General features: G+C 35.7%; 1 protein-coding gene across 1 annotated transcript in view; it reads right to left on the bottom strand.

Moving 5' to 3' along the window:
- Positions 1 to 19,378, bottom strand: part of LOC131432785 (uncharacterized) — a 151,244-nt gene extending 131,866 nt beyond the window's left edge. Inside the window, exon 1 of the mRNA XM_058599297.1 lies at positions 18,453 to 19,378. The gene's annotated coding sequence lies outside the window, so the exon portion shown is untranslated. The remainder of the gene's footprint in view (positions 1 to 18,452) is intronic.
- Positions 19,379 to 21,005: the final 1,627 nt, after the last annotated feature.

Below are 21,005 nucleotides of genomic sequence, written 5' to 3' on the forward strand. Positions count from 1 at the left end.
ATTTACTGATTTCAAATCGCCAAAAGTCAACGAAATCGATTTGTTAAATTCATGAAAGTCGTGGAAAGCATTCCCAAAATCATGTCAGAATTTAAACCTTATAGCCCAAATAAGCTTTATTTAAAAAATGTATATCACGTCATCGCATTATTTTTATTTCAGATAATTAAGAAAGATCACAAAAATTCACATTTCAGAGCTATTTTCGATAACATTTGAAACATTTTTCAATTTTTCAGCCATTTTCGCCCTGCAGATAGATAAAAGCTATTCAAAGGTTTTTATGTTGGTTGTTCTGGAAAATTTCCCATCGAAATTTTCCTAAAATCACCCGCGTGCAGAGTACTTGGACGATGTTTGCCATAATATGAGAAGTTGATAAAAATTGTATTCTAAAAGTTTGACTACTACTTCTATTATTCCTGGCACTGGATCCCGAGATGGGTACAGAAAAATGTTTCCAGGGGCATTAACAAACAATACCTACAAAATGGAATTACATTAAAATAATGGATTTTTTACACTTTAGCTTTCTCTACAGAAATTTAATAGAATTGCTGGAAAACCCGACTTTTGATTGGAGCCTCGGCGACTCCTAGTGCTATATACCATTCGACTCAGCACGATGAGATCGGAAAATGCATCCGTGTGAAAGATTATACTTTTCGAATATACATTCTACACGCTTAATTTTCTCAGAGATGGCTGCTCCGATTTCAACAAGCTTACACTGGTTTGAAAGTCGAATTAAGCTCAATGAATAAGTGGCTGTCAATTTCGGTTCCGAAAATATAATGCATTCCGTGCATACGCGCTACCATTTCGCCACCCTAAGTCTTGTGATAGACACAACTCTAACACACAACTCACATCGTACGTTTATACCACTCGTATGCCTGTGTTTTTCCTAGATACGATTCACCAAAGGCCCATTCTAACATTTCCAACGTTTCGGAACACTTAAATCCATTTGCAACACAAAATTTGATGCACGCACGTTGTTCTAAATTTTCATCCATTATAAAAATCGTCACACGAAAATTTTCCAACTTCTTTGTATAGACGCCAAACAAAAACTAATCGTACAATAAGCTTAAAAATTTGACAGAATGTGTATAAACGTGTTGCCAACGTTGCGAGAATAAAAATTTACCGATTGGACAAGCGCGGGAATTTTAAAATGAAAATTCCGGCTCTTTTTTATCATAAAGTATATAAGGGTGCCAATATTTTGGGATCACTTCTAATTTCGTAAAGCGGCAGTGCTGAAAAGTTTAAGCTCCTAGAAAAAAGTCCTCATCAAAATTTGAGCTAAATTGGATATGGGTAAGGTAATTTTGGTCGTGAATACCCTTTTTTGATCGTGAATATCTCATGTTTTATTTAAAGTAACAAAACAATTTTTTCTCCACGTCATCAGAAATGTAACCAAAAATTTGTGACAGAATTTTCAGAAGCATACGATAACCGTAAATAACTCGAAATAAAGTTTTCTAAACTGTTTGATATGTGAAGAATAAACTCAGTGTTGATATTAAGTTCCCAGACCAAAATTTCTTTTTCATTTCCAGATTTCAGATCTAAATTCCGGATCAGTTTTCTAGAATTGAATTTCAGAGCTGAATTTTTAATTTGAATAAAAAAAACTGAATCCTGAGACGGAGTTCAGAATCTTGGTCCAGAGATCAGTGCTTGTATTCAGGTTCAGAATTCAGTGCCGAACCAGAGATCTGGTCTCTTCCACAGCACAGCTCCAATTCAATGATGCGGAATTCTAATCGAGAATTGTTTTAGAATTCAGTTCCAGAACCTAGCATCAAAATTGAGTTTAAAAATTCAATTTTAGTATTCGGCTCCAAAATTCGATTCCAGAATATCAGGTAAGGATTTCAGATTCTCAAACAAGATAAATAAACTTAACCATAGGTTTTATTCGTATTCACGTCATCCGGTTATGTCTCTGACATTACCTGCCCGCCTTTTTTGATGCCAAAAGTCTTATAATTGCATGAAACGTCGAGATTTAGTGTCAGGTCGAAAAAACAATTAAAAGAATCGAGTTGTTTGACCAGCAGCTGACATAACTTCCGAACAGTTTTAAGACAAATTCAGAAGAAATTTTCTCTTCTTTGCTTCGTCACTTTGACTGACGGATATTTTTTACTGCTATTTTCGGTACTTTCGGAAACGGGAACTAATAACCAATATCCTCTAAAACATGTTTTGTTGGTCGATTACTAACAAGATGTACACAAAATCTAACTTCGTACATTTGAATCTAACTTCGTAAAAATCGGTGCAGCCATCTACAACAACATGAAGTTCCTATATGTTGCTATTTTTGTCGTGAATACGACTTACTTTACTATGGGATGCCTTTTCAAAATTTACCCTCTGAGAGAGTGATAAGTTTTTGATCGTGAATATCTCTTGTGGTATCTAACGAATCAACATAGTTTTTGCAACATGCTATCGGAAATATGATCACAATTTGGTACTTTTCTTCAAAATTAAACTTTTCTTAAATGTTTGGTATAAACGAGTATCAAAGAGGATGATTCATAAGGCGCATTTGCCTTTCTCGTATTTTTTTAGCTCATAGCTCAGTGATCCGTGAAAGGATTTATACCAATAAAATAGAAATTTTTCAACTTAAACGTGTATAGCAAAATCATTGAAGTATTTCAATAGTACACTATTGAAAAACCTGTCTCATTTGACCCATGTTAAAACCAGCCAATCAGAACGCGTTCTGAGAAAGAGAACAAAATATCTGCTGCTGTACTACAAATCTTTCGAGAAAATGTTCCGAACAGTGTTTAATATCGTAGTGAGTGAGGTAAATATCCTCAGTTTAGTGCAAATCTAGAACAGCTTGGTTAGATTTGTGCACTTTTCGCTGTGTGAAATTCACAGTAATCGAGATCAAGTGAAGCCTTCTTTGTTTTTGCGAAAAATGTGAAAAAGGGGAAAGCTTGCATAACTAAAACAATTGATCAACTAATTGATATTCGGAAGTGTTAAGGAACATGTCAGTTATTTTCGTATTCATGACATCCAGTTATGTCTCTAACATTACCCACCCGCCTTTTTTGCACATATCATTCTGTAACTCTGGAACTAAAAGTCGGATCCGGATCAAATTTAGAAGCGTTCCTTGGGAAAGTATGGCCTTTCATATGAAAATTAGACTAGAAAAATCTGTTCAACCATTTCCGAGAAAATAAATTGCATAAAAAAAGCTATGCAATCACTGTGAAAATAGACTTTTGAACTATAACCTGGAGGACCAAGGGTCATATACCATTCGAGTAGTTCGTCAAGATGTGTTTCGAATAATATGACTAAAATTTTTTATCTGCAAAATCGATTTTCACAAACTTAGATTCAAACGTAAAGTCTTATGATCCCTTAGCTTGCTATTAAAGTTCATCTTTATCCCGCTTCCGGTTCCGGAATTAAAAGGTAATATGTGCGAATCTAAGAAAAAATTCGCACTCAATTTGCACGCAAATTACTTAACCGTCATTAAGAGACGATACTGGAAAAAGTAAAAGTCTTCTAAATTGAACTCAAACCTGATTTAATTTGCACACTATTTTACTCACTAAACGAACCGACTTCGGATATAGGAGTCAAAAACTTGGAAACAAAAATCACTCATTTTTCTCAGAGATGATTTGATCGATTTTTACAAACTTTAGGCTCAAATGAAAGGTCCTGTAGGCTGCTGTTGAATTTCATCCGGGTACGACTTCCGGATCCGGAGCTAAAGGATAAAGTGTGTATGAAATTTAAAATTACTGTTAAAGCTATTTTAAAATACGGTTAAAGATAAAGAAAAATTCTTATTAACTTGACATAATTGATTACAAATTGAAAAGGTTATGTTCGTTTATAACCAAAGAAAGTTTATAATTTTATTCAAGTTTGAAAAAAATATTCTTCTGGTGATATTCTTCAGTTAGGCAGATCTGATTCCCATATACATTGATTTCGGGTATACTTTTCGCTCGAATATAATAAATAGTGTCACTATTTATGTACCATTTAATTCCACTATTTCACTGTCACGTTATTACACTTTCACAAAGTCACTATACTTTAATGAAGCATAACAAACGTTACAATACAGATACGCGTATTTCGGAATATTATTTACATCCTTCTTCAGTGTATCGGTTTTATAAGTTTGTTTGAAAGAATGCTGTAATGCTGCTCCTTTTATACGAAATGTCTTATTGTCAACGGGTAAAAACGGGAAGAAACAGGTAGTAACAAACGGGTAGGACGGTAGTTTGATTGTCAGCGGAGGGCAACAAACTGAAGAAGTGCGGTATTAAGAGATTAAGTATTACCTAAATCTATTTGTATCTTATGTGTCGGTAATAGCTTGAATAGCCAGGAGGGCTTATTTCCTTGGTCACGATTCAATAAAGAAATGGAGTTATTTTTGAAGATTTCTAAACTTTCAGCTGTGTCTAATTTCCATGGGTTGGAAATTTGTCTCATGATTTTTATGTCGTTGGTAGTGAGTTCATGATCTTCAAAAAAGGCATGTTCAGCTACTTTTGACTTGAAATGATGTGGTAGTCCTTTCTCTAATTCTTTAGATGCTTTCGCTATTTCAGCGACGTGCTCTTTGAAACGGATGTCTAGAGTTCTCTTTGTTTGTCCAATATATATTTTATCACAATGAGAACACGAGATTTTGTATACCCCAGATTTTTTCAAATTATCCGTAGGCTCTTTTGTAGAGCTTAGTAAATTACTTATCAGTTCATGAATAAAAACTTTAAACCGTATATTTAAACCTAAATATTTGTCAATTCATTAGTTCTGATTCATGTTTCTCTCACCGATCCTTCCTTATGAAAATTCTTTCTTCAGCCCTGAACTCAAGTTGTATATGAAAATGCATGGTATTTAGTTCTAAGGGCATGTGATATACGATTTTAGAACGAAACACCATGCGTCTCCATCGGTTGATGACAATTTGATGGAGACGCATGCTTTTCCGAATGAATTATTTTTTTAAAGTCTGATATTATACCCGTCCACATTTTTTAAAATTCTGAAAAAAATACAGCGTAATCTACTCATAAATGATTTATTTTTGATGTAAAATCTAGAGTGGTACCAAAATTCTAAGTGCGATTGAAAAAAAAATCGAAAATTTTGAACATTTTTTTTCACATGAAATACGTTTTGAAAAATTCTGAAAAAAATCAGAGAGGTTTCCCATAATTCCTTAAATATTCCTGATTTTTTTTCAATTTTTTTGCTAAAGAGGTTTTTTGAAAAAAATAAATGAAATGAAAATAATAAGAACCACCCTAACTCCACCAATATGGCAGTTAAAGGGTAAAAATTTTGAAACAATCATCTCCAATATAAACCCTTTCAAACAGCGTATATCAATTTTTGTTCTGTTTGGGGGCAGTTTTTGTATGAAAGCCCGGTTATACCCTTTGCCCAGATCCGGTTTCCGGTTCCGGAATTACAAGGTAAAGTGCACGTGAAATTGCGCAACCCGTCATGCAAAATGAGGAAAATTTCTTATAAATTTAACTCAAAACTTATTTAATCTATAGTTCAGTTGCTGGTCATACAAATCTCAGCTCCCGATTTGGGGAGTAGAGATCGAAAACTCACTTCATTTTTTCACAGACGTCGATTTTCAAAAACTTATGCTAAAATGGAAGATCTCTTGTTTCCATAAGCTGATTTCGAATTTCATCCGAATCCGATGAAAGTCAGGATTGAGTGTGTTTAAAATCTCAAACCGTCATTTGAAGCGACGTTGCGAAAAGCGGAAGAATTCTCAAAATTAGCTCAAAACTGATTACAAATTGGAATGGTTATGCTGGTTCCTAGCCGTATAATCTTTCTAGTTCTAATTCAAGATTAAAAAAAACATTTTTGAAGAATTCCTGAGTAATTCATGAAGACAGAGGTGATATGACAAAGACATAATTACCCCACTACTTGGATCAAAATAGGTTTTTAATTTGAAACCATTTTCAATACAATTTTCCGACAATTATGAGATGCGACCAAACGATCGCCAAAAAGAGAGCAAACTAAGTGTTCACAAGTACCTATCGCATGCCTTTCCGTGGGGTCATGATGACATTTTGTTGCAAGAAGCGCCTCGATTGAGTGCTATTGCCTTGTACATTAGTGTCTGAGATAGAGGGTGCGACATGCTTTATATGAAATTGCAAAATTAAAGCTTGCCGTCGTATTTCTGAAATGTTTTCAAAACCGATATAATATGCGTTTAGGGACTATTGGTCTCTTTTGTTCTTGGGACACATAACCGATTTAGTCATTACGTTTGCTTTTAGACTCGTCAGTTTACAGTTTATGTTTAACTGTTATGCAATCTAGCATTCAACATGAGCAGTCAGAAAAACACATTGCGCTTCGGTGCAATCTAGCAAACCAGCAACTCCCCAGCAGTTTATGTTGAGCTGCAAGATGGCATAACAGTTCAACACAAACTGTTGTGCACTGAAACGCGAACAAAAACTTTCTTTTCAAATCCATCTCTCGGTGCTCAAATCAACATTGTAATTAGTCGAAACGGTCTTCGGTCATTTATTTATACCCTCAGAAACAAGGGAACGGAACATTCAATCATTATATTAACCAGTCCATTATTCAATATGACTGAATGGGCACGAAACTTCAGAAGCATCATGGGAAAGTTTTTTAGTTCATTTGCATTATTTACCTCCATCAGACCCATTAAAATTATTGACATGTACTCTATTATTGAAATCTTTGGTGCTTAACATTCTGTACGACTCAAATTGTCGATAAAGAAAATTATCTGCAAAGAACGTAAATTGATTGCGTTCGACAAAAAAAAGGATCCACTCATAAATTAAAGAAGCAAGCACAGAATTCATTGTTTGATTTAATTTCCAACTTCATTTAATTTATAAGTTCGTTTTTTTCAGCACTTCCTTTGCGACACGAGGCTCGCCAGTTTGGGTTGTTTTAAAAGGAGGCCTTGTTCAAGAGTTGAATTTTTTCATTGGCCAAAAAGGATTAGAGACCGGCCAACTCCATTTTGCGTTGTGTCTGGCGAACCCATCTCCGGAACTGCGTAGCTTGATGGGAATTAAAATTGTTTCAAATAAAACCTCGTTTGATGGCGGAACATTTCAGATTAAATTATTCGGCACGCTCGCTGTGCAACGTTAAATCTAGAATCTGAGGATGCAAGAAATGATTCGAATTGGTATCTTCGTTTTGATTACTAACTTCTACGAGTATTATTTCTTGAAGACGACTTCTTTAATCTTTGGGTATCGTATCAAAATTTATCTTGCGAATAAGTCGAACAACTTTATCGTAAATATCTCCTATTCCGCTTAGTGCAACAATATCACTTCATAAAAGTATAAGTAGTATGCAATAAACATAAACAATACAATGATTAAGCATTCGCATTTACACTCTATCTTCGGCTCATCAATGGTTTAGTAATTTATCATAAAATGTTAGTACGATTTAGACATGTTGCGTTTGTTAATTCAAATACTCATTCCCAAGTCTGCAATCATCATTTTTATCAGGCACGTACCCGAAATCAAAATAATAATGAATGACACGAAGAGAACAGTGTCAAAACTAAATGAACTGGAGGTTAAATCCAGGGCACAATATACGACAATTATAAAAAAGACACTAAATTGTACTGGGTAACCGGAAAGAGAAAGTTCGCGAACTTACCATAGTTTTGCAAGATTCTGCAGATAAGGAAGTTATCCTGCAGCTGGATGACGCATATGCTTATTTAGGACTTAAAAGACGAACGCAAGTGCACTTCTAGTACATGTTTGGATGGATTCATTATTATACGCTAGAGAACAAATTGATTACTCTACAATGGACTGAAGTCGTGCTTCGAAGCGGCACGAGTGCATGGGTCGGAAAGATTACGATGCTGGGTTTCTGGGATTGTCATAGTATACTTTTGGAGGATTACCTCAATACAAGTATTAGCGTGTGTATTAAGGGGGCGATTAAAGACCGAAATCGACCTTACATGAAGTAAATGAGCATCGCTGCTACGGGTAAAATCAACGGTTTAGGGCTTCAGTTACTTGCCCATCCACCTTGTTCACCTGATTTGGCTTCTTCGAACTATTATCTGTTCCAAAACCTCAAGTAAACTCTGAGAAATCGATGTGAGTTTCGTTTTGGAATTTTAGACCGCTACTTCCTCGACGTGATACCGAAACCTGTATAACCAGAGTAAGTTTTCCGTTCTCCACGAATCTGAGTAAGGGAGCAATCTCGGACCTTAGACGGAAGATCTTAGACATGTGCGACTGAAATGGCATGATAGTAAATGTTAAGAAATGTAACACAACAATCTTCTTTCGGTCACAGTTACAAATTTAATTTAAATACTTAATAATGATAGTTCCAGTGTCTGTTGGAAACACCGGTAAAAGGCGCACCGAAAATTATGTACATAAGCAATCCTCAGTAACATAATTTTTATTATCTTCGGGCCCCTCCCGAAATGAAATCCTGGGTACGGGCCTGATTTTTATAATTATCATTAGTGAGTTTAGCTCACCTGTAGTGATGTATTGTTTTACTCGATTAATCAAAATAATCGATTAAAAGGCTAGAATAGTCGAGTATTTGTAATCGATTAACGGCAATGCTAGTAATCGAGCTAAGCGATTAATAGCAATCAATTAATCGAGATCTATATCAATTTGTAGATATCGTTTAGTCTTAGTCTGCAGACAGAGTGAGCGCGTGTCCTTGGCATCTAAAGCGGCCCTTACACGTGACAATATTATTGTCAATCCAAAGTATTGTCAATACCATCAATCCAATTGACTTGATAACTGGAGTCCAAGTTTTTCGAAAAATTCAAGCATTTGGCGCTTTTAATATTGCAGCTGAATATAAAATTATTGAGAGAAGAGGTCATTGCACATATTTAACAGTTTCTCTATGAAGAGAAAGTATTGTTTAATTGATGAGCCGTTTTGATGTTTTGACAATATTTTCGTCAATTCAATGAAGTTTCCTTTACACGATCAAAAGTATTGTCAATACTTCTTGTATTGACAATGTAGATAATTTAGGTTAAAAAAATGGTTGGGAGGGTTGCTTTTTTCTACTTTCCTTGATATGCCGCAAATATAAAAACGTTTTGATGTAATACCTGATGCTGAAGTTGTACTTGAAAATTTATTACAATGTGTTATTTGCACCTTATGAAGGTCGTCAAATGGTGAGATAACTAAGTCCTCACAAGTTCCTATCCCTTGCCTCCCCGAGCGTCTATGATGACATTTGGTCAATAGAACGGCGTCGACTGGGTGCTATTGCCTTCTGCGTTAGTAGCAGAATGAGAGGGTGCGAATGGCTTGTAGTTTGAAGCCCATCCTGAAGTACAATATTTATCATAGTATTTTGCAACATGTGGTTCTGTTGTTTGTTGCATTATGTGTTATAGATTGAATTATATTACATTGTATTATATATTGTTGTTATTATTATTATTAATATTTTTATTGTAGCGGCACCTTGTAATTCGACTGGCAGCACTGTAGAATAGTCATTGTGGGAATAAAAAACAACAAAAACAATATAATTTACTGTCAAATAATCATTGCGCAATAACGTAGCTAGAGTGAGTTTGGTGAGCATTCTTTTTAAATTAATGAAAATTAGATGAATTAGTGAAGGTAAAGATTGATTGAACTTATTGAAACAAATGAATACAATTTCAATGCAGTTTGCAGATAGTGGCCAAGAAAATTATAGCTTTCGGATAGTAATAGCGTAAGGAAGAAAACTATTCATGCAAGAAAAGTGGAAACAAAATGGTGAAATGAATTTTATAATATACATTTTAATTTTAGTTTTGAGCTGCAACGCAACAAGCTGCTACGAAAAAGGTTTTCTTTTTGCCTTTCTCTATAGAAAGGTATTAGAATTGCTGGAAAAACCGACTTTCGAACGGAGCCTCGGAGACCCATAGTGTTATATACCATTCGACTCAGTTCGACGAGATCGGAAAATGTCTGTGTGTGTCTGTGTGTGTCTGTGTGTGCACTTTTCAAAGATATTTGAACGCGCTTAATTTTCTCAGAGATGGCTTAACCGATTTTAACAAACCCCCAAAAAATTTTTTTCGAGATAACACTAAATCTCGACGTTTCATGCAATTCTAAGCCTTTTGGCATCAACATTATTTTTTCGATTTCGAAAATTTCATGTAGACCCCCCCCCCCTATGGTGATTTTTCAAGATATATGAAAATTCCACTAAGTGGACTAAGAAGGGTTTTTGCCTTTCTCATATAGAAAGGTTATGCAATCACTGTGAAAACCGACTTTTGAACCGAGGCCCGGAGGGCCGAGTGTCATATACCATTCGACTCAGTTCGTCGAGTACGCAAAATGTCTGTCTGTGTGTATGTGTGTGTGTGTATGTGTGTGTGCATGTGTGTGTGTATGTGCGTATGTGTGTATGTAACGTTTTTTTGCACTAACTTTTCTCGGAGATGGCTGAACCGATTTTCACAAACTTAGATTCAAATGAAAGGTCTTGTGGTCCCATACAAAATTCCTGAATATTATTTGGATCCGACTTCCGGTTCTGGAATTATGGGGTAAAATGTGCAAAAAATTGTGAAAATAAGTGCACTAACTTTTCTCAGAGATGGCTGATCCGATTTTCACAAACTTAGATTCAAATGAAACGTCTTGAGGTCCCATACAAAATTCCTGAATATTATTTAGATCCGACTTCCGATTCGAGAGTTATGGGGTAAAATGTGCAAAAAAATGAGAATATGTGTTCTAACTTTTCTCATAGATGGCGCGACCGATTTTCACAAACTTAGGTTCAAATGAAAGGTCCTGTGGTCCCATACGTAATTCCTGAATTTCATCCGGATCCGACTTCCGGATCCGGAAATATCGGGTAAAGTGTGTTAAAAATTTTATACCATCACTGAAAAGAGCGAGAAACCGTAAAAAGTTTTCTAAATCTCAAACCTCAAATCTTTTCCAATTGATAGTTTTTATCAGTAGACGGTCAAACAAATCTATTTCGATTATTCTTTTAAGAATCGAAGAAAAATAATTTTGAAGAATACCACAGTATTATATATGATAGTTTGATTGATATGAGAAAGGCATCATTACACCACTAGGTGGATTAAAACAGGTTTTTTAGATTAACATCATTGTGCTTATACAAATGGGCAACGCAAATGTCAAGCACTAGTTTGGAAAAATGATGCTGACTGTGTGACATAAGCATGCTTTTGTGAACTACTCGAATCAATCTGAATTAATTGGTGTCAAAATTAGTATCCAAAATTATTTAATAAAAGTATGAAACATATTTTCAGAAGACTGTTATGAAAGAAGAGAAAGGCATTATCACACCACTAGGTGGATTAGTAAGGGTTTTTTTTATCCGAACAATTATTATTATTATTATTATTATTATTATTATTATTATTATTATTATTATTGTTATTATTATTATTATTATTATTATTATTATTATTATTATTATTATTATTATTATTATTATTATTATTATTATTATTATTATTAAAAAAGAAATATTTCCTGCAGTACTGCGACGAAAGAAGAGCATAGCTTACACTGCGACATCAACTGTTATACATTGGATCTTAGCTTATTTTTTTATATATTATCTTCTGTTATGTTATATTATGTTGTATGGTATTATACTGCATTGCATTATATCATATTATATTTTATTATATTATAAGTATATGTATTGTGTTATATTGTATTATGTTATATTAAATTGTGCTATATTATATTATATTATATTAAATTATACTGCGTTATATTATGTTATATTATATTATAATATTTTATATTATGATATATCACAGAGAAGAGATATCCAACAGACATTCATACATGCAAAGTCGTGTGCAACGGTGACTTTTAACGGATTTTCAATTGTTTGCTTCACACAGCTTTTTGAAAAAGTTTGTACTAGCTTGGATGTCTGTTCTCTGTAGTTATATTATATTATATCATGTTATATTGAATTTAATTATATTATATTGTATTATATTATATTGTAGTTTACTGTATTGCATTATATTATGTTATATCATATTATATTATGTTATATTGTGTTTTTTTTCATAAATACGTTTATTTCATAGGCAATATGCATAAGTTTTTCTTCGCCGTGGCATCCACAATACATAGTACTTTAAACCTAATACATTTCGAATATCATATTAGTATGTTGGTATTCATTATTTAATCTAAACACTGTTTTTATCAAGCGATTTGCATGTCCAAACCACATGATCAATATCGCGATAACCTTCGTTATATTGTGTTTTATTATATTATATTCTATTATATTATGTTATGTTTATTGAATTATATCATATTATATTGTTTTGTATTGCATTAGGATTTGATATATTATATTGTATTGTATTATATTATATCTTTTCTACGATATTATATTATATTTCATTATGCTCAAGTATATCGACAACGAGGAGGGGCAGGGAATGCATCATGGTACCTTACAAGTGAATGACTGGATGATGGAGTGGATTACCAACCTGAGACACGCGGGGGAAGCTTTGTGTTTCTCCCTGAAGGTCTGAAATGAGTAAGACGCGCATTTCTAACAAACAAACCATCAGGCGGGTTTAAGCTGGTATAGCGAAATTCTTTATAATATGGTCGGATGTTCTTGCTGGAAGGGGCCGGGTTCTCAAAACCCATTTTGGCCTTCTTAACAGCAATTGAATGAAAGCTATCTGATAATCAAATTCGGATCTACTGTAAGTCTAACCGCATACACTGGTAATGTCTTGAACTGATGGTGGCTTCACACATACATACAAGGGAGGTAAGTATTTAACTGGAGATCTATTTGCTGGGAAATCTGCGATGCGATCCCTGTTTCAGAAGAGAACATTTTCATTTTTAATACTTTACATCACAACGAGTGAATCTTCAGAAGTCGTCTGTTTTACTGCGGCCCGGCAGAATTTTCGTAAGTTTGCAGCCCGGCATCTTCTTTTAAGCCCGACACTACCGGGCGAGGCCCGAGCACGTGGCAACCCTAAACTGGACTCTATAACTTGACTCAAAATCCGGGGCAGGCTCAGAATTCAGTTGCGAAATTCTGTTTCGGAATCCAGATCAGGAATTCAGCATATGAATTTGATTCTAGAGGTCTGAAACTGAACTGAACTGAAGTTCTAGAACCAGAATAAAAGAACTGAATTCAGTTCCAAAATGTAGTTCCAGAATCCAAGTTCGGAATATATTCCAACATACATTCTGAAAATGCATGTGCCAGAATTATGAAAATGAAATCCTAAATCAGAATTGTGAACTCTAATTCCGAACAATAGTATTATAATCTTTTCACAATTTTACATTTTACATTTATATATGTTACCAATGCATAACGCTGAACAATGTTAACAGTGTTGTTTTCGAATGTTTCGATGTAAGTAAAAGGCAAATGTTCATCGGTAATCTATTTTACTTCTGTACTACCGACACATATTGGGAAATAATTGTAAAATTGGATTAGCCTTAAATCATAGAATTACTCCACTTTTTATCACGTTTTGCTCGTTTCTAGAATCGGAATTTTGCCCTGAAAAACGGTAACATTAAAAAAGACATTTTTTTTACAAATTAGACTATTCTCAAAAGCTCGAAAGTATAGATAAGAGCAATGTTGCTCGAATATCAAAAATGCAATGAACGCCAATGATCATCGTTCGCTTTCCTTCGCCTTTGTTCGATAATCGCTTTGATATTCGGACTTGCCCGTATATTCGAAAAGTAAAGTAAATGAACGAATGCATAAAACGACTCTGCACGATTTATACCAGCAGCGAAGAATGTAAGGAGTGTATCGAAAATAAGCTATCCACAAATTTTTCTTTTAAATTATGATAAAAAACGATATTTTATTCAAACTAAAAATTTATTCTTTATTGTACGAGGTTAAACTTGAGCATAAAGAAAACCGGATGAAATTTAAGTTATTCCGAGTTTTCGAACTTTTGATCGAACGCTCTTCATCAAGTTCCGGACAAGTGTTGCATCGCATTTTTTGGACGCTTGAGCCCAAATTTTTTTGAACTCCTGCATATTACCAGCTGCCTTATCAATCTTCTTGAAGACCCTCTTCACGATTGCCCAGTAACGTTCGATGGGTCGAAACTGATGGCAATTTGGGGGATTGATATTTTACTCAACGAAATTAAAACCCTTTTCCGCAAGCCAATTGAGAATGGTTTTGGCATAGTGAGCCGACGCTAAATCCGGCCAAAACAGTGGAGGTGTACTATGCTTTTTATATAAAGGCAGCAATCTCTTCTGGAGACACTCAGATCGATAAATTTCTGCATTTATAGTTCCAGTAGTGTAAAAAAAATGGTTGACTTCACACCACAGGAACATACTGCTTGCCATACCAATACCTTTCGATAGAATTTCTCCACTTAAATCGACCTGTCCGCATCGCTCACATCGTCACTGTCGTCGTTGGACAGTAAAGTACTGCGGACCGGGAAGGGTTTTTTAGTCCTTCTTTACATAAGTCTCATCGTCCATCAAAACACATGCATCCGGGCACTGCAAAAGACGCGAATGCAATTTCCGGGCCCTTGTTGCTGCTCGCTTTTTCTGTTCTACACTTTATTTCGAGATTTTCTGCTTCTTGTAGGTCTTCAGGTGATTTCGCCTCTTGATACGCTGGATCATTCCGACACTCGCTTCTGTTTTTTTGGCCAAATCACGTATTAAAATTGATTTGATCTTCATGATTAGAGATATCACTTTCTGGTCCAATTTCGGATTGGAAGAACAGGGTTTTCTGCCTCATCCTGGTAGCTCATCCAAAGAATAGTGTTCCCCAAACTTATTAATGATGGTTTTAACACTGGCATGATGAATTTCAAACCGCTCCGTCAATTTTCGCATAGTAATACCCTTCTCACTTAGCCATGTGTCCAGAACCTTAATTTTCACTTCCTTTTCAATACGCAACATTTGAAAACGCAGAATTTCAACCGCACAAACAAGTAAACAAACGAAAGCTGACAACCAAACGCTGTGCTGTGATCTGAACAAAAAAAACATTACCAATACATGCGTACAACACAAATGTATGTGGATAGCTTATTTTCGATACACTCATTATTAGTAGATTCGGGTTCTTTACGATTATTGCTTGTTCATTTTCACCCTTCTCTCTTTCGTGCAGTGAATAGTTCAACGTTGTTCGAGACGGGCGTAAGTAAAAGAAAGATATTCGCGGCGAGGATGGATGAATGAATTAGTTACACTAAGAATAGGTGCAACATTGGATAAGAGACCATTGCTAGAAAAAGATAAGAATAAATAAAATCAATTTGTTGAATCAAGTGATTGTTTAGTAAAACCTTTTCTAATCCACCTAGTAATGATGCTTTTCTCATATTACTTTTATTTTCAAAAAACATCCCTAGAAGATGCGGTAAAATTTTTTTTTCTAAATTTGAATAAAATAAAAAACTTTCATTGGTATAAACTACCATCATCTGTACAATTTGTAAACTGTTATGTCAAGTTAATAAAGATTAAAATGTAGCAACCCTGCACGCAATACAAAATTGAATAAAGCACGCTGTGTGCTAGACGGTGGTGTTTTCTTCTTCCGTACCAGCACGTACCGATACGTACCGGTTTTGCATTATTTTATATGACAGTTTGAAAGTTTTGATACTCATTGCCCTATAATTTCGAAACCGGAAGTCGGATCTAAATGAAATTGCTCAGTATCTTTGAAGACACTGAGACCTTTGATTTGAACCATGATTTGTGAAAATCGGTTCAATCATTGCTGAGAAATAGAAAAGAGTTCCGTTTTGCCTTTCCCATATAGAAAGGTTATGCAATCACTGTGAAAACCGACTTTTGAACCGAGGCCCGGGAGGGCCGAGTGTTATATACCATTCGACTCAGTTTGTCGAGTACGCAAAATGTCTGTGTGTGTGTGTATGTGCATATGTGTGTATGTAACATTTTTTTGCACTAAATTTTCTCGGAGATGGCTGAACCGATTTTCACAAACTTAGATTCAAATAAAAGGTCTTATGGTCTCATACAAAATTCCTGAAAATTATTTGGATCCGACTTCCGGTTCCGAAATTATGGGGTAAAATGCACAAAAAAATGAAAATATGTTTTATAGCTTTTCTCATAGATGGCGTGACCGATTTTCATAAACTTAGGTTCAAATGAAAGGTCCTGTGGTCCCATACGTAATTCCTGAATTTCATCTGGATCCGACTTCCAGATCCGGAAATATAGGTTAAAGTGTGTTGAAAATTGTATACCATCACTGAAAAGGGCGAAAATCCGTGAAAAGTTTTCTAAATCGACCTCAAATCTTCTCCAATTGATAGTTTTTAGCAGTAGACGGTCATACAAACCGATTTCGGTTATTCTTTTTAGAAATCGAAGAAAATTATTTTGAAGAATATCACAGTATTATATATGATAGTATGATTGATATGAGAAAGGCTTCATTACACCACTAGGTGGATCAAAATAGGTTTTTGGAGCTTTTCTTCACTATTACCGGTGCGTTCTGAAGCGGAAACCGGGCACTAGTAGTTCCAAAATAGATTTATAGATCCACAAACTAACGAGGTCTGCAAATTAGATGAATTACTAGCCAATTTTACAAAAATGTTCACCTCGTTTCGCTATCATTCTTGAAAAAATTCTCATGAAACTGAATTGAAATTATCGCGCTGTAATACCGGAACCAAAAGTCGGATTTGGATCAACTGTTCGAGGACTTTTTAAAAAATTTAAAGACCTTTTAGTTGCATCTTAGCTGGTGAAAATCGGTTAAGAAATTCTCGAGAAAATTGAGTGCGCAATTTCTCTTCGATTTGCACATATTGCCTTGTAGTACCGGAACCGGAAGTCGGATAAAGATTAAATTCATTAGCGACCTATGGGACCATAAAACCTTTCCTTTGAATCTGAGTTTGTGAAAATCGGTTTTGCCATCTTTGAGAAAATCGAGGGACATTATTTGTCACATACACACTTCTACACACATACATTTACTTAGTTCGTCGAGCCCACCAGGCCTCGGTTGTAACGTCGGTTTTCACAGCGATTGCATAACCTTTCCGTATGAGAAAGGCAAAAAAGGTAAAAAGAAGTTCTGGCAACTGAGAGTAGGAAAAGAGAGACTCTTGCAATTGCAGCGTATTACGACATGGAAGCAGGAAATCTAGTGGATCTACTCTCCGGATTCCACACGGCCTCGAGTCTGGTCCTGTTCGGAGCAAGATAATAGGTACTATCAATCTTCTAATGGACCCCAGCACTTGACGAACGATAAGATAGGGAGGTAATAACAAAAATTAAAATTTTTGTTTAATTTTCTACAATCAACAAATTTGCAGTTTCCCTTGATTACGACCAAAACCAGTGGTCGAAACGTCGGGCAGTATAAAACTGCCGTTCTTATGCAATAACCTAGTAAAGTCGAGCACATTACTACAGTTAATTAGTATTTCTTCTATTACAAATAGGCAAAGAATTCTTCTTATCTTGCTATCAATATTGATTAAATGTAATAAGTCTTTGAACACTGAATTTAAAAAAAATTAAAAACCAATGCGCTACGCATTTTCCCACCGAAATTAACCCCATTACCAATGCATTAAAACAAAACCACAGCAATAATCATATTTCATAATGGTTTTTTTTCAGTTATCAACATTAATCATTCAAAATCTAGAGCAGAAACGTATTTTGTGAGAAAATAAAACAACAACCAAAGTTTCTCACTTTGTCCGAAAGTCGTGTGTTTTATCTTTGTTTGTTTCTCGTAAACGGTGGAATGTACGATGGAAATCTTTAGCTGAACCACGCGAACGGACCGGAAAATCTGTCGAATCAAAATTGTGAAGTGAAATGACGTCGTAGCTCTTGAAAAACTTTGCAAGCAAGTTGGCAAGCAGTTCGGAAAGTTTCGTTCGTGACAGAACCCTTGCTCCGGAACTTAAGCAGCGTCGGATGGATGGTGATGCATTTTGGATTTGCATGCTATTGCAGACTATTTCGTTTGGTAAACATTGCTATTATATGCGGATTTTGTTGGCATCAGAGGGTTAGTTTCATGAGAACTACGATTGCGCTAGTACGGTTGATTTCGGTTTGAATAACCATGATGAGTGAAAACGTAAACTTTTTTTTATTGATCTTGCAATTATTGTTTTACACCTGAAGTTCCACATCAAACTGGGATTGTATATGATTCCAATCAAAATTACGCATCTGAAGGAATTATCTGAATGAAACGTAGTTTTTGAATTAATCCACTTTTATCGCTAACTCGAAACTTACAAGTCATGGAGCCAAGGCTCCCATCAAATTTATCGGAGTATTGGGAAAACCAATCTCAATCGAAGTTCTGGAATCGTTTCTCGGTCGAACTGCAGAAATCTGATAGTTTTAGTACTGTTGCCAATTTGTTGAAACTCCGAACTCGTTCACCACCATTCACTTGCTCAAACTTTGGCACAGAACTGTGTATTGGAAAACAAAAATTTACGTCACCAAACAATTTACTTCTTTCGTCTCTCTCTGTGTGTGTATTTTTGTATGTTTCAGTATTCCTGTAATCCGACCAGTCGCCGGAAACTTTATCCAGCACAGATAGCGGATAGTTTTCGCACAATCCACCACTTTGAGATCCCGGCGCGGCGTCAGATCACTTCCACCGTATGCGGATTGAATTTCCGGTGTTCGCACAACTTCAAATATTTCTCAGCAAGGAAGTTAGAAAAAAAATCACCAATCATCACTCTTCAACTGTAACTACATCCTGCCACTAGTGGTGCCAGCAATAGGAGTCACCCCGTCGTTGTACCGCACCGCAATTCGCCCTACGGAGCGGGAGGGAACACAAAATGCAAACCAATTCCGAACCGAATCTATTTGTGCAGGTGCATCCGCCACAATTATTCCTTATGTAATGTAAATCCGCGTCACTGACTGCGAGGCTATCGACTGTTGTTGCCACTGGAACACAATTTATGCTCAAACGAAGATCCGTTTCTCATTTGTTGCCGGTTTCTAGTTCCGGCGTCGGAAAAACGTGTGCCGAAAGCACTATGTCCCACGGTAAGATTTATTCACAGCAGTCCCACTCGAGTCCCGCTCATCACCACCACCACCGCACAAGCCAACAGCCAGTAGAATTGTGATGCCGCCGCGAACCACGTGCGAATCGTCCGAATGCGCGCTTATGACTGACGAAGAGGCGCCAAACGCCGCCCGCCGCGACTAGCAGCAACAGCAACAGCAGCATCAGTAGCAGTTGGAGACCACTCAGGCTACGTCTTTGTATGTATGTATTGCCCCTGGGGTGAATCTTCTCGTGGAAAAACCACCGTTCTTAGAGAGGGAAATGCTTTCGGGCGTACTCACTCTCAGTGCGGCGAGTTCATTCCCACAGAATACTAACACTCGTGATGAATTGTTGTGGTCATCGTCTGAAGTGCCCGCCGGTACCCGCACAAAGGAATCTGTATCCTGCTGAAGCATGTTCGTCTTTATCAGCAACTAACTAAGAGTTGTTGCAGGGTAATCAAATTCTACTTGGTAAGTGTCTATCCTGATGCAAGTCTTTCTTCGGCTTTGGCGTATGACTTTTTACTACTGGATTTCATTCCAACTACCGACTTGGAAGGATGTTGCTACTGCTGCTGCTGTTGCTGTTGCCTGCATCAGATTTAATCTGACAGACTTGTAGTGTTACATTTAATTATGCATGTTATTAATATTATGCCGTAACTTTGTAGCGTATCTCTTTTTCTACTCATTACCACTAATCATTTATTCAATAACTCATTTTTTTTTATTTTTAAATTAGAATGACTTCACTTTAAACATCTATAGAACAATAGAACACAAGTACTCTAGAGTAGTGGAAGGTAGAAATAATGACTGAAAAGACGAAATGTGTCAAGGGTTCTATGGGCGAGTAGAAAACTTTCCGTAATCATACTTTTGTCTTCTACCTTCTGAGCAGTCAAACTTAAGCATCTCATCAATGCCGTATCGCAATTCCGGTATGCCGAAAAGTAAAAGCCTTCTGCCATTTACTGTCCATGTCGACCAAAAAAATACTAAAGTTTTCAGAAGTTGGCACATTTTGCTTGCGCTAGTTTCTTGCTCAAAATGAGCTTCAGTGTGCAATTTTTTTTTTCACTTTTTATAGTTTTGGAATGGAAACTTCGTTGTTCCCATTATTGACCCTAGTTGTAAGGTCTACGAGGAAAATTCTTAAAAAATCGTTTCACATTATCTACTCATCAAATCTGGTTCTAAAACATCCAAATCGACAAAGACGATGCAAATCTTGCTGTTCATACTTTTTCCAATATCTTAACGTATGCTATAGGTCAATATGTCCCGAAACGACTGAGTAATGCTTTCAGACAAGCTTCATGGCAAACTACTGAATTGAAAGGTTTAAAAAGGCTATCACCAAAATGAAGTCTTCGAGTTCTTCCGGACCCGTTGGTATTCCTGCAATCTTTGTAAAAAAAAATGCTTCATTGGTTTGATTTCATCTCTCTACCAATTGTTTCGTTTATCGCTAACATCTGGGATCTTCACTGATTCTTGAAGGTTTTCATACATGCCTTCAATTTATAAAAAAGGAGACAAAAAGACATCGACAAGTACCACGGAATTGCATTATTGCACAGTGGTCCAAAAAGGGAAATTAACGTGACCAAAATATTTTCACTATTAAATCGAAGCTTAGCGCTTCTTTTTATTGTAAAAAGTTAATAGGGTGAAACTTGTTTAGATTGACATCTGGAATATAACTTTCTTTATTGTACTCAAAAACGGTTATACAGTCAAGTTGTAGGAAATTTTATTTTG

This window comes from Malaya genurostris, chromosome 2 (genome assembly GCF_030247185.1).
Source record: "Malaya genurostris strain Urasoe2022 chromosome 2, Malgen_1.1, whole genome shotgun sequence".
NCBI classification, from domain to species: Eukaryota; Metazoa; Arthropoda; class Insecta; order Diptera; family Culicidae; genus Malaya; species Malaya genurostris.